We start from the raw sequence: 13,634 nt of genomic DNA on the forward strand, positions 1-13,634 counted from the left end.
CCTTATCATACCATTGTATACAGCACTAGTTCCAATCCATCTCTTGACCCCAGCCCTTGCTTTCCCCAAATTCAGCATTCCAATTGGTATACCCAGGTCATTATTGGATTCAGCTTTCTGGGTCCTTTAATTGGCTGCATATGCACTCTACACTAAATGTGATTAAGTACAAATAATAATAATAATAATAATGTCTTCAAGAAACCTTCATAACAAAATAACAGATTCCCTATTAACAATTAGAGGATCAAGTTTAATAGGCCAAAATAGAAGACAAGAAGTCTGTCAGAACGTATATAGATGGCACAGGATAGCTCTGACCTCAGGCCCCCTGTGCTGAGCAATAACGTCATTGGCAAATCCCCAAGGTGTAAGAGCTGTAAATATCCAGAGTCATGCAGGAAACAAGAATGTTTCTTTCTCATTTAGTCATCCTCTGAATGCTCCACAGACCTTCCATCTGTAGCCACTTTCCAATTTGTGTGTTTGTTTGTCCTCTCCTGTATTTCATTGTTAGCTATATGGATGTGGACTTTTGTATCTCTCTTTTTCCTTTTGGTTTTCTTTGTGTCTCTTTCCTCACTTTCCTCAGAACTGCTGGATGCAGAATCATCTGACTGGGAAGTGTCACTTTCTGCCTCTAAGAATAAAGCAGATTTCTTGAGAGACTTTTTCCTGGATTTTTTCTTGCGCTTATGTGGTTGTTTCCTTTTCCTGGTACTAAAAGCGCCAGTTTCTTCTGAGAACTCGCTTGAGGAATCTGCTGTTATATCTGTGGCTTCCTTTTTGCTTTTCTTCTGTTTTTTGTGTGACATTTTTTTCTGCTATTTTTGTGTGGGATTTCTTTGAATTCTTGTGTTTGTGAGATTCATGGGTAGATGATTTTTACCTGGGGAGATGTTTTTTTCCCATTGGTAATATCTTGCTGATCACTACTGTTTCAAATTCTTCAGGGTATAACTCTTTATATCCACTGTGACCCCATCTGTCTGGCATGTTAGCTTCATAATCATGTAACTTCTTGTTCCAGGGTTTAGCCTTAAGAAAATCATCATCCAGTGCCCCAGAAATTTCATCCTTTGGCCTCCAATAGTCTCTTTTGACTTTCTTCATCAAAACCATCACTACGCATACGGCTTGAACTGCTGGGTAACATTTTCCCTTTGGTCCCCCGGTACGCATTTTCCATCTGTTTCTCCACTTCTCTTATTTTCCACATATCTGATTCCTCCTGAATCTTATTGTGAGCATCTATGTGCCGGATGACGTCCCTCAGGAGGACTGTCCCCAAGGGAACTCAGGACATTCTTCAATCCCTCGATCCGTGCGCCGCAGCCCCGCCCCCAATAACTTTTGAATGAGGTTCACCCATGGTCGTTTTGCACTGGGCCAAGCAGATGAGGTAGCAGGTTCTGCAGATCAGCCAGCCTCAGCCCATCACCCTCCACTGGCTCATGCTGGGTGTCTACCTGGATTGCCATCCCGCCCGCACCTACCAGATCCATCACAAGGTTGCCCAATCCAGGAGCGTCTCTTGGCCTCCCTCTCCACACCTCCCCATGAACTGCTGGGGCTTCTGTGCTCTTTGTGGAGCACAGATTGCTGTGTTCTGGTCTGACAGTGAGGTCAGGGCAGGATACCACTGTGTGGTCCTCTTCCCCCTTGCTGTACTTGTCAGGGGAGTGGGGCACAGGGGGCGGTTTGAACTTTAGGTTAGACAGTTGGATTCAAACCCAGCTCTGCCATCTTGCAGCTGTGTGACATTGGACAAGTTACTTAACCTCTCTGGGAAGTAGTTTCCTCATCTGCCAAATGGAGGAGGCAATGGAGGGTGGCCGAATGGGGTTCTTATCTTGCAGGGGTTGTCAGGATTAAATAAGGTAATGAATCAGTAAAACTAAGCAGTGTGCCTGAGGCGAAAAATGGTAGTTTTCTGGATCAGTTTGGTGTCTAATTCATCTATGAATTTCCAATAGGTCTTCATATGGTGCTAATGAAATGTGGTAGGTGCAGAGGAGGGATAGACGTGAAATTGTTTTGCGAGTGCCAGAATGCCACACGTGTAGAGAGTAGGACATGATTACGGATGCAGAAACTGAGGCCTGGAGAGATTTCCTGGCCTGCTCAGGGGCCCACCGCCCTCTCTTCCTCGCTTGCTCGGGTGCTCGGGTCCTGCTGGGTCACCTGCAGGCCAGCAAGGCAGGGGCCCTCAGGGGCAGGAGTCTGCTCTCTGCTGCCTGAATTCCAGAGGCAGCTCTGGCAGCCCCACCAGCCCCATCTCCCTCGGCAGCCACATTCCAGACATTCTGCCCAGGCGAGGAAGAGGCCAGCCCGAGGGAGGAAATCCGGAACCACTAGACAGGGGGTGGCAAGGAGAGAGGTCTCCTGGGGACCAGGCTTGCTGGCGCTCTGGATTCCTCAGCACCGCAAGTGCTCCTCACAGGCCAGACCTCAGGCCGCCCAAGGCCCAAGGCTCCTTTGGGGGTGCTGGGGGAGCTGCTCATGAGGAAAAAGACTAGCAGCACAGCGGTTTTCTAACTTAAGACTCTGTAGGCCTCATGGAGGGACAGGTTGTTAAAAAATGCATGTTCCAGGTCCCACCGCCCCCATTATGGAGGGGCCCAGCATTCTGCATTTTTAAATGAGCCTCCAAGAGGGTGCAAAATCAGGTTTGGGAGCCTCTGATTCCATCCACTGTATAGATGAGAGATGAAGAAGATGCAGTCAACAGAGGGAAGAGAATGGCCCAAGGTTACCTAGCAACCAGGCTGTCCAAACGGGAGCCACTGCCCCTGATGGAAACAGGAGGGCCTCAGAGGCAAGATGCACAAGAGCAGGGAAATCCAGAGAGGAAGAGGAGCTGAGAAGAGGGTGGCTCAAGGAAAAGTTAGAAAGATGGATAATAATTCCCCCTCTTTCCCCACCGCCATCCCTGTACCCCTGTCCCTCACAGAGGCTGCTAACAATCCCAGCTCAGTGGTACACCGAGCCCCATCTGTTCACACTCTGCCTGTGGACAACCACGCCCACCCCCCATCTCCTCTCTCCTCATGCGTTTCCTTCTCATGTCACCATGTGCAAGAGAGTAAGACATCCTGGGCTCAAGTCCCAACTCAGTCACTACCATGCTGTGTGGTCTTAGGCAAATTCCTGACCTTCTCTGACTCTTAGCTTACTCATTTGTGCAATGATGGGACTAGACCAGCTTTGCTCAAAGTGCAGTTCATGGATCAGCTCCACAGAAGCACAGAAACTTTGCTAAAATGAAGATTCTCAGACTTCCAACCAGATAAAATGAGTGAAAGTGTTGCATTTACACAACTAATACATGGTATATTTTCCTTCTAAAATAATAGAACGTTACATTTAAGGCTAAAGCCCTCTTTGCCGCCACCACCAATACCTTCTCCAAAGGCAAACAGTATAATCATTTAGGTGTGTAACGTTTCGAGATACTTACATTGACACATAAATATACCAGTAGGGGAACTTCCCTGGTGGCGCAGTGGTTAAGAATCTGCCTGCCAATGCAGGGGACACAGGTTCGAGCCCTGGTCTGGGAAGATCCCACATGCCACGGAGTAACTGAGCCCGTGCGCCACAACTACTGAGCCTGCGCTCTAGAGCCCGCGAGCCAAACTACTGAACCTGCGTGCCACTACTACTGAAGCCCACATGCCTAGAGCCCGTGCTCTGCAACAAGAGAAGCCACCGCAACGAGAAGCCCGCGCACCGCAACAAAGAGTAGCCCCTGCTCGCCGCAACTAGAGAAAGCCCACACGCACAGCAACGAAGACCCAACGCAGCCAAAAATAATTAATTAATTTAAAATATATATATATATATATACACACACCAGTAGGAAATATATAGCATTTGGGTATTTTGCTTGTTTCAAGGGGGTGGGAATGGGGGTTGTTAAAGCAGTATGTTGTGTGTCCTTCTGCAACTTTTTTAGTCAGTGGTGTGTATTGGGGTCTTTTCGTAGAGTACGCATAGCTTCACCTCACGCTTGGAGCTCATTCTGGCTGGGGCTCACTCAAGTTTGAGAACCTCTGAGCTAGATGAATTCTGACATCACATCTTATGAGTCTAATTTTAGCATAAGGTAGGGGCAGGGAGAGCAGGATATTTCCAGCCATGAGGGAAGATCCAGCCTAATTAGAGTGTCCTTGGCACTTGGAGCTGGACTCCATTGCTCAGATATCCCTTATCAAGGGTGTGGTACCCTGGGATCCAGCTAGGGTCCCCTATTTCCCTTCCCTTAGCGCTCTCAGGGCCACTCCCTCCCTCCCTTGCCAGCCCCTGGTCATCCTGATGTCATCTGTGCTGGCAAGGCTGACTCAGGCTCTCCCTGCCACCCGGAAGGCAGCTCCCCATGGCTCCTGATGGAGGCTAACTGGTTTGACTTGGTGAAGCAGCCCAGGGTTTCCCAATACCGCCTCGCTGGGGACCTTCTAGCACATGCCATCTGGCTCGGTGGGGGACCCAGGAGCTGTCTGGGTCTGGAGTAGTGATGTTCTCCTCACTCTCCTCAACATTCTGCCACAGCTGTGGGACCATGAAGAAGCCCTTATCCTTCTCAGGGCTTCCCTGTCCCCATCTGTCCATAAGGTTGCACTCATTAATCTCTATGCCTGGCAAGAGCATCTAGCAAGAAAAATTATGCAAGATTTGTTGAATAAATAATAGTTGAAAAGCCCCTTCCAACTCCCAAGGAGTGCAGATTCCAGCCAACCAGTGTGAACAAAATGCATAGCGTGTGCATAGCCCTAGACTGAGAACTGAGGGAGATGGAACCCTGAAAGAGACATCGTCCTTGCCCTCGAGTTGCAGACAGCCCAGCTGGGGATCCAGTCATCGAGTCAATCAGTATTTCCCTGGAGTCTAGCATGGGGAGGAATGGAGCCAGGTCGGGGCAGTCATGGAAGGACAAGGGGTCGGCTCACAAGTGATCAGGGAAGAGTGTGGGTTAGGAGACGGGCAAATGGAGATTGTGGTCACACAGACTAAGGGTCCTGCAAAGAGGTCAGAGGAGAAAGCATTCAGAGGGAAAATGAGGTATGTGGAGAGTGAAAGCAGGCGATAGGGAGAGTGTGACACATGACAGGCTTGATAAATATTTGCAATTAACAGATTGTTATAGATACCAAATTGTGTTAAGTGGATAAATATAAATATATGAGTATATTAAATAGATGACAGAAATAAGCAGATGAAAGTAAGTTAGTAATGCATGGTTGGATGGACACGTGGATTGATGGACACACGGATGGATGGGTGGATGGATGGATGGATGACGGACAAATGGATGAGCAAGCAGAGAGACAGACAGATAATCTTAGTCTAGGCTCACTGGATGTAGGGTCCAATGTCCAGGTTTGGATTTGGGCCCTTCTGCTTACTGACTCTTATTGGCCATGTGACCATGAGAGTTTTGTGCTGAAAACAGGGATTATCAGTCCAACCTGTCACCTTCCCCAGGAAATTATAAGAATGGCCTCAAATAGTAGATGAGAGGGAGAACTGCATAAAGCTGCACGTAAGTGTCAGAGGATTGTGGTTATAAGCAAATCTAAAGGATTTCCCGGTCCTAGAAACACAAAGAGGACAATGCAGAACTGGCACATTGGGCGACTGGTGGAGGAATAGATGTAGGAGCTGGAATGTACATGACACAGCTGCAGGACCTACTCTATCAAGTATCTGTGGAGCAAACTAAGGGCCTGATGTTTGGGGACTGCTTGAGGTCAGTGTCTGGCTTTACTCACTTTGTCTCACCATCCAAAGCATGCCACTCCTCCCAAACAGAGCACCTTCTGCCGTGATGCTCAACTCTGCTTCCCTCTTCAGAATCACCTGGATTATTCAGCCTCAGGGTCAGTATCCAGAGCCCACCAATATCAGAATCACTTGGATGCCCACTGACAAGTACAGATTCTGGGGTCCCACTTCCATCCTCTACATCAGTGTCCTTTGATGTGCCCGGTGAGGATACCGGCTTGGTGCCTTGCATACAATGATTCTTCAATAAACATCTGTTCATTTTGCAGCTGTTGCTGTTTGCCCAGGTTCACTGGTTGATGTTGAGGACTGAGACTTGAACCCAGCTCTCCTGCTGCCTATTCCAGCCCCCCTGCCAGTGCCTCCTGCAAGGAAGTGGCCCAAATGACCTCTCCATGGCCCTAGGCTCTGAGATTGCGGACTCCTCAGCAGCTCTGAGACACAAGCCTCTCCAATTGCCCGAGGATTTTGGACTAAGCCCTCCGGCTTTCACCAGGCTGCTGCTGGGATCCTTGAAAACCCAGGGATAAGGGAAGCCTAATGGAGATAAGAGGTTCTTGCTTCTCCTGCCATCTGTCTGCTGCCCAGATGGGAGCCACGCTAATGTGCCGCTGAAGTCCCAGGCAAGGAGCCACGGGGACGTTGCAGGGGAGGTAGAGCTGCTAATTACCCACAGAAATCCCAAGTTGTTGAGAGCAGTTGTTCTCAGCCCTTGCTGCCTCCTGGAATCACCTGTGGAACTTTACAAAATATTGTGATGTGGGCCCACCCCAGGGATTCTGAATGTCTGCAAGCCTGGGCATCGGACTGTTAAGTCTCAGTAGGTGATGCCAATGTGGAGCCAAGGCCGGGAAGCAATGCCTAGAGGTATCCCATACCCAGGCACTTGCTGTGTTTTCCAGCTGGAGTGCTAAGCATTGAATCCCCATTTTCCAGATGGAGTAAGTGAGACTCAGAAACGTCAGGCAACATGCCCCAGAGCGCATAGCGTGTTCCTTAAAAGCCACGGAGATCAACCTTGCCCAACTTATGCAGAAGGGGGATTTAATGCACAGTTATGAGTGACACAAAATGAGAGTGTAGGGTTCACAGTTAGACCTCCCAAAAGACAGGAGCCAGGAGTGGATGGGCAACCCACTCAGGCCGTCACCACCAGAAGGATGCCCCTCCTCTCCGTGAGCTGGTCTTCTCAAGATCCAGATTGCTGCTGGTGGGTTGGGCTGGCTGAGCTTGGGTCCCTTGCAGGGCTGGGATGAGGGCGAGGCTGATCCTGCACTTGTGTGACCCTGAGAGTGAGTGCCTCCTTAAATTTTGCACCCGGGGGGCCTTAGACACCTGACTCCCCTCACCCTAGTGCTGGTCCTACACCTTGGCCCAGGGAGGAGGGTACCTGGAGTGACAGCCCACTAAGACTGCATCAGATAGCCCCTGGATGCCTCCCCAAGGGATAACTGTGGCGCTATTACCAAAAGGAGAGGAATGGACGCTGAGTGGGTGAAAATACAGGTGCCCACTCCCAGGTTTAAGAGCAGAGCAATTAAAAATATGACTCTGGAGTTGGATGAATCTAGATTTAAACCCAGGGTCTCCCCTTAATATCTACCTGACCTCGGACAAATCAGCCTACTTCTCTGACTGAGCCTCAGTGCAAAAGGATGCTAATAATGGTACCGTCTGTTGACCTCTGTCTTCTGGCTCTTCATTCCATGCTCTTGCCCCTATATTTGTTCTCAAATTTTCCAGGGGGGGCACCTAACTGCAAAGGAGAGAGGACTTGGGCCCCTGAGGGCATGGGGGCAGAGTCTGAAATCACTCACAGCAAGCACATCTTTCCTTTGAGACACACATCAGCCAGACTGCCAGGAAGTCCACTTTGGGCACATACCCCAGGAAAGTGAGTGCTTATGTCCACAAGGAGACACACACAGGGATGGTCATAGCGATGTCATTCATAGAATCCAAAAACTGGAAACAAGCCAAATGTCCATTAACAGTAAAATCAGTAAACTAAGCAATAGTACATGAACACAAAAACTAGCAGACCACTGCTACACGTAGTAACATGGATGAATCTCAGACAACACATTGAGAGAAGCAAGCCAGACCCCAAGTAGCATATGCTATATGACTCCATGTACATGAAGTTCAGGAACAGGCAAAACGAATTCACTGAGCTGTACTTATTAAGATAAGTGAACTTCATTGTATGTAATGCCAATTTTTAAAAAATGTTTTAATTAAAAAAAAAGAAAAAACATGTAATTTTTGCAATCTATATGTTTGCACTTTAACAATGATTTCCTCCAGAATGTTTCGGGAAGATGGACTCTTCAGGAATATAGGCCTTGTTTATCCAGTGGACTTCAGTCCCCTCTCCTTGGAGGCACACCCCCAAGTTAAGAAGCTTTCCGCCTCACTCCAGTTTGAATGATCTCCATAAACATCCAAAGCCGAGAGTCACAAACTAATGGTTCCTGAGCCACAATCATCCCTCCTCACATTCTATTTAACCCACTCTAGGTTTTTTTCATTTTTATCAATGAGTTTTTTTAAATCCAGGCTTCTCCTGAAATTTTGGTTGATCTGAAAAATGGGCATGTTGGCAGCAAAGGACTGGAGCTCAGATGCTGCAGATTTTCGATGGGACACAGGTATGTGAGTTCCCCCAGTCCCTCCCGGCTTGCCTCACTCATCCCCTAGGTCTCCCTGGCCTCTGCTAGCATCTGAGTGTGTGCCCTGCTAGCTCACCTTGGACTTGAACCGCCACCGCTCTCCTAGCCAACTCCTTCCCTGGCTTCTAGGTCCCTCCTCCAGAAAGCCCCCCAGATAGGCCACTTAACCCTGTCCTCTCCCTTCTAGGTCAAGGGCAAGTAAACTATGGCCCATGGGCCAGTGCAGCCCATTGTACTGCCCGCAAGCTAAGAATGGGTGTTAGATTTGTAAATAATTGAAAAAAATCAAATCAAGCATAATATTTTGTGATACGTGAAAATTAAAAGAAATTCAAATCTCAGTGTCCATACCTAGTTTTATGGGAACACAGCCATGCTCACTCATTTAGGTACCGTCTATGGCTGCTCTCATGATACAATGGCAGCGTTGAGGAGTTACATCAGAGACAGTATGGCCCACAGAGCCTAAAATATCAATATTTACTGTCCAGCTCTTTGCAGAAAAAGTATGCCAGCCTGTGCTCTAGGTCCCCCCAGTCCACGGGATTGTTGCTGTATCACCTTTACAGGCTGTGCTGTTTGGTTAATGAGATAATTTGCCCTGTCTGTACTCTTTAATGAGACAGTGTCATATGCCACCTTTGTACCACTCCTTCCACAGTCTTACTTCTGGTGGGGCAGATAGTTCTCTGCCTTAGGGATTGGGAGAGGAGGAACAGCCTGAACCCCCGGGAATGGATTTGGGAAGACTCTGAGGAGGACATCCAAGCTAAGACACCAAAGGAGACAAAGACCTGGATACCTACTTCCTCTTTTAATTGCCCATGCTTACAGGAACCCTAGAACCCTAAGTCTCTAGGCCTGGCAGGAACTTCTGAGAGCCTTCCATCCATCCATCCATCCATCCATTCATCCATCCATCCATCCGTCCGTCCATCCATCCATCCGTCCATCCATCCGTCCATCCACTCACCCAACACTGTTAGCTCCCCTGTATGTTTAGTACTGTGCTAGGTTAGACTGGAAACTAAAACTTGGTCTCTGCCCCCAAGGAACATAGAGCTTAGTGGGTGAGACAGATGTCTAGAGACAAGATTATACTTCAATGTGAAAATCATTATAGAGAGATGTGAGCACACAGCTGAAAGAGTTGCTAACTCTAATTCTTTAATTTTGCAATTGAAGAAAAGGAGGTTAACCAGTGAGGCTATGAAACTTGCCCAAGTTCCCACTGCAAGTTAGTGATGGACGTGGAACTAGAATCCTTTCCCAACTCCCACTTCTTTGCACTTTGCTCTCCCATTCCTTCCTCCTGCCGTTCACTTAACACGTATTGTGGAGCCCCTACCAGATGCCAATCACTGCTCTAAGTGCTGGGCCTGCAGTAAGTGAGTGAGATAGACACGTTTCCTGCCTGCCGGAGCTTCCACTGCAGGAGAAGACAGAATTAACACATCAGCAAATCAATCAATTGGATGATGGGAGCTAACTGTGAGCTCTCAAGAAAATAAAGCAGAGGAAGGGCCAGAGTGGCTCGGCATCATGCCGGTGGGGTGGCCGGCAAAGGCCGCTCTGAACAGATGACCCCTGAGGGGACCCAGAGTGATGAGAAGCCAGCCACACAGGTCAGAGAGGAACACTCCAGGCGGAAGGAAAAGCAGCAGCCAGGCCTTGTTCTGTGCTTCCTCCAAGACTCAACTCCTTCCTCCACTCTGAACAGGAGAACCGTACGCTGGAAGGTAGCTTGAGACTATTTATTGCTTGGGGTTTTGCTCTGGTTTTTGCTTGTTTGGTGCCATTTGCTGTGCTAGCTGGAAGCGCCAAGAGAGGAGGTGTTGGGGCACGGCGGGGGGGTGGTGTGTGCCGTGAATTGAAGGGGAAGGTGGTTGGGAGGAAATTCTGATGGAGATGTGGAAAGCGAGAGAGTTTCTCTCTGCGTACTCAACTGACAGTAAATGAGACCCTGCAAGATGCCCGACGGTTCCCAAAAGATAACAAAACCTCCGTCTCAGCCCCGTCATTGCGGCACTTAATTCTTTAAAGGATTATCCCTGAGACTGGGGGAGGGCAGGGAGCCCAACCTGGGAGTTCTGGCAGCCACACAACCCCTCTGAGGCAGCAGGGAGACCTGGGGACCCCAAATGCCTCAGCAACAACTGGGTCGGGAGCCAGGAAGCCAGGGTTGTAATCCTATCTCTGCCCCAAGTGACCGTGTGAACTTGCGTGGGTAGCCTGCCCTCTCTGGGCCTCAGGTGTCTCATCTGTGCAATTAACGAGGATGTGGTAAGAAGCATAGTTTCAAATTATGCTTCAAGGAGCCCTCGAGTCCCAAAGAGAGGTTTTTAGGGCTGCCTTGGGGGCAGGGGCAGCAGAAGATAGGACGGATAGAAGTGGGGCCCTCACTCTTTTCGACCAGAACCGCCTACTTTAATCTGTTTCACACTCTGGGTTTCCTCATGAGGAAGTATGTGTAGTAATAACGAAAATAAACACTGAACCCTCCCACGATGTTGGTTGATTACGTGTGCTAATGTGTGCAGAGTGCTTACTGCAGTTACCCTGCATGGTATTTGTATCATGAGCATATATATTTTATAGATGAGGAAACGGAGACTCTGAGCTGTTAAGTACCATCTAGGATCTAAGCTAGGAGGCAAAGGCTTGTGGTCAGGCCCCTTTTAACCGGCCCCTGATTCAGAGTACAGGTGTTTTGTATTAAACTAATAAGCTCTTGAGTTGAGGACTCTGCTTCTTACTAACAGGCCTTGAGTACCCTGAGGGCTGTTGAAAGAGATAACGCACCTGAGATGCTTCACATGGAACTTGGCTTATGGTAAAGGCTCGATAATCGTTAGCTACTATCGTGGTTATTAGTGTTTTAATTTCATGTGAAGACTGATTCCACTTCTAAAACATGTTTGGAAAGGACTGGAGTAAATGATCCCTAAAGATCTTCCAGCCCTGTCAGTCTCCTTCTCCAAGAGAGGGATGCAGCTGTGGGTGAGCAGCACCCTGCTGCCTGGGGGGTCGGGGGAGATGCTGGCTGGTAAAGAGGCGTTCGTTAGTTTTTACAAAATGAGAAGAAGGATAAGCCAGTGAGATTTTCAAAAATTTTACTTTATTTCATTTAAAGGACTGTACTTGAATCAGAGATGAAAACCTATCTAAGAACAAAAACGCCTGGTGATTGTTGAGCACTGGCTGTGTCCTGGACATTTTACACAAATGTTCTTGTTTAATCCTCACCACGCCCCCCATATAATTGAGAAAGTTGAGGCTTAGCACAGTCAAGTAATTTCTCTGCGGTCCCACAGCTGAAAAGTGGCAGAGCTGAGACATGCTGAGGCCCTTGGGACACAGAGCTCTGCCCTCTTAACCAATATGCCCTCTGTCCTAGGGCTGACTTTTATGTTCAATGGCTTTATTGAGATGCAATTTACATGCCATAAAATTCACCCATTTAAAGTGTACAAATCAATGGCTTTTTGTTTATTTACAGCGTTATGCAACGATTGCCCTAATATAATTTGAGAACTTTTTCATCACCCCCACCCCCAAATTTCATACCCATTAGTAGTCACTCCCCAATCCCCATGCCTCACCTCCAGCCCCTGCCAACCTCTAATCTATTTTCTGCCTCTATAGATTTGCCTAATCCAGACATTTCAAATAAATGGAATCATATGTGTTCTTTTGTTCCTGGCTTCTTTCACTGAGCATAATGGTTTTGAGGTTCATTCATGTGGTAGCATGTATTAGTACTTCATTCCTTTCTGTGGCTAAATAAAATTCCATTGTATGGGTGTACCCCACTATGTTTATCCCTTCACCAGTTGATGGACATTTGGGGTTTTTCTACTTTTTTTTAGGAATTAGGAATAATGCTGCTATGCACATATGTATATGGGGTGGGGTTTTCTTTTTTGACATATGTTTTCATTTCTCTTGGGTAGAATGGCTGGGTCCTATGGTAACTCTATCCTTATCATTTTGCAGAACTGCCAAACTGTTTCCCAAAGCGGCCACTTTGCATTCCCACCAGCAGTGTATAAAGTTTCCAGTTTCTCTACATCCTTGTCAACACTTGCTATTATTTGCCTTCTTGATTATAGCCAACCTAGTAGGTGTGAAACGGTATCTCACTGGAGTTTTGATTTGCATTTCCCTAATGGCTAAGGATGTTGAGCACCTTTTCATATGCTTATTGACCATTTGTGTATCTTTTTTGGAGAAATGTCTATTCAAATCCTTTACCCATTTTAGAATTAGGTTGTTTGTCTTTATGTTGTTGAGTTGTAAGAGTTCTTTATATATTCTGGATAAAAGTCCCTTATTGGATATACAATTTACAAATTTTTTTTCCCATTTTGTGAGTTGTCCTTTCACTTGTTTGATGGTGTCATTTAAAACACAAAAGTTTTAAATTTTGATCTCCAGTTTATCAGTTTTTTTCTTTTATTGCTTATGCTTTAGGTGTTATATCTAGTAAATCATTGCCTAATCCAGAGTTGCAAAGATTCACACCTGTATTTTCTAAGAGTTTATAGCCCTTTAATTTAGGTCTATGGTCCATGTTGAGCTGTTTCCTATATGATGATATATAAGGGTCCAGATTCATTCTTTTGCGTTGTGTATCCAATTATACCAGCACCGTTTGCCGAAAAGACTATTATGTCCATATTGAATTGTCTCAGTGCCCTTATCAAAATCAGTTGACCATAAATGTAAGGGTTTATCTCTGGGCTCTCAGTTTTCTTCCATTGACCTATATGCCTGTCCTTCTGCCAGTACCACACAGTCTTGATTACTATGGTTTTGTAGTAAGCTTTGAAATGGAGGAGTATGAGTCCTTCAACTTTGCTCTTCCTTTTCAAGATTGTTTTGGCTTTTCTGAGTCCCTGGCATTTCCATATAAATTCTGGAATTAGCTTGTCAAATTCTACCCAAGAAAGGCCTCATTTTTAGAAGTGTTCTTTCTTTTATGAAATAAGGTGATAGAAGACAGTAATTTTTAAAGACCTTATTTAGCCAAAAAAAAAAAGAAAAGAAAAGAAAAGAAAAGAAATCCTGTATTGGGCCCGCAAAATTGTGGGGAATTTTATCAGTCTGTGAGATCGGAAAGTGACTTGTAAGTTCTGGAGAGTGGGTCAGATTTAGAGGTAGGGCAGAGAGTGTGCA

General features: G+C 46.9%; 1 pseudogene; it reads right to left on the reverse strand.

The window, feature by feature from the left end:
• Positions 1 to 425: 425 nt before the first annotated feature.
• On the reverse strand, positions 426 to 1,306 carry LOC133090083 (uncharacterized protein NKAPD1-like; annotated as a pseudogene).
• Between the last annotated feature and the right edge of the window lie 12,328 nt (positions 1,307 to 13,634).

Source organism: Eubalaena glacialis, chromosome 4 (genome assembly GCF_028564815.1).
Source record: "Eubalaena glacialis isolate mEubGla1 chromosome 4, mEubGla1.1.hap2.+ XY, whole genome shotgun sequence".
NCBI lineage: Eukaryota > Metazoa > Chordata > Mammalia > Artiodactyla > Balaenidae > Eubalaena > Eubalaena glacialis.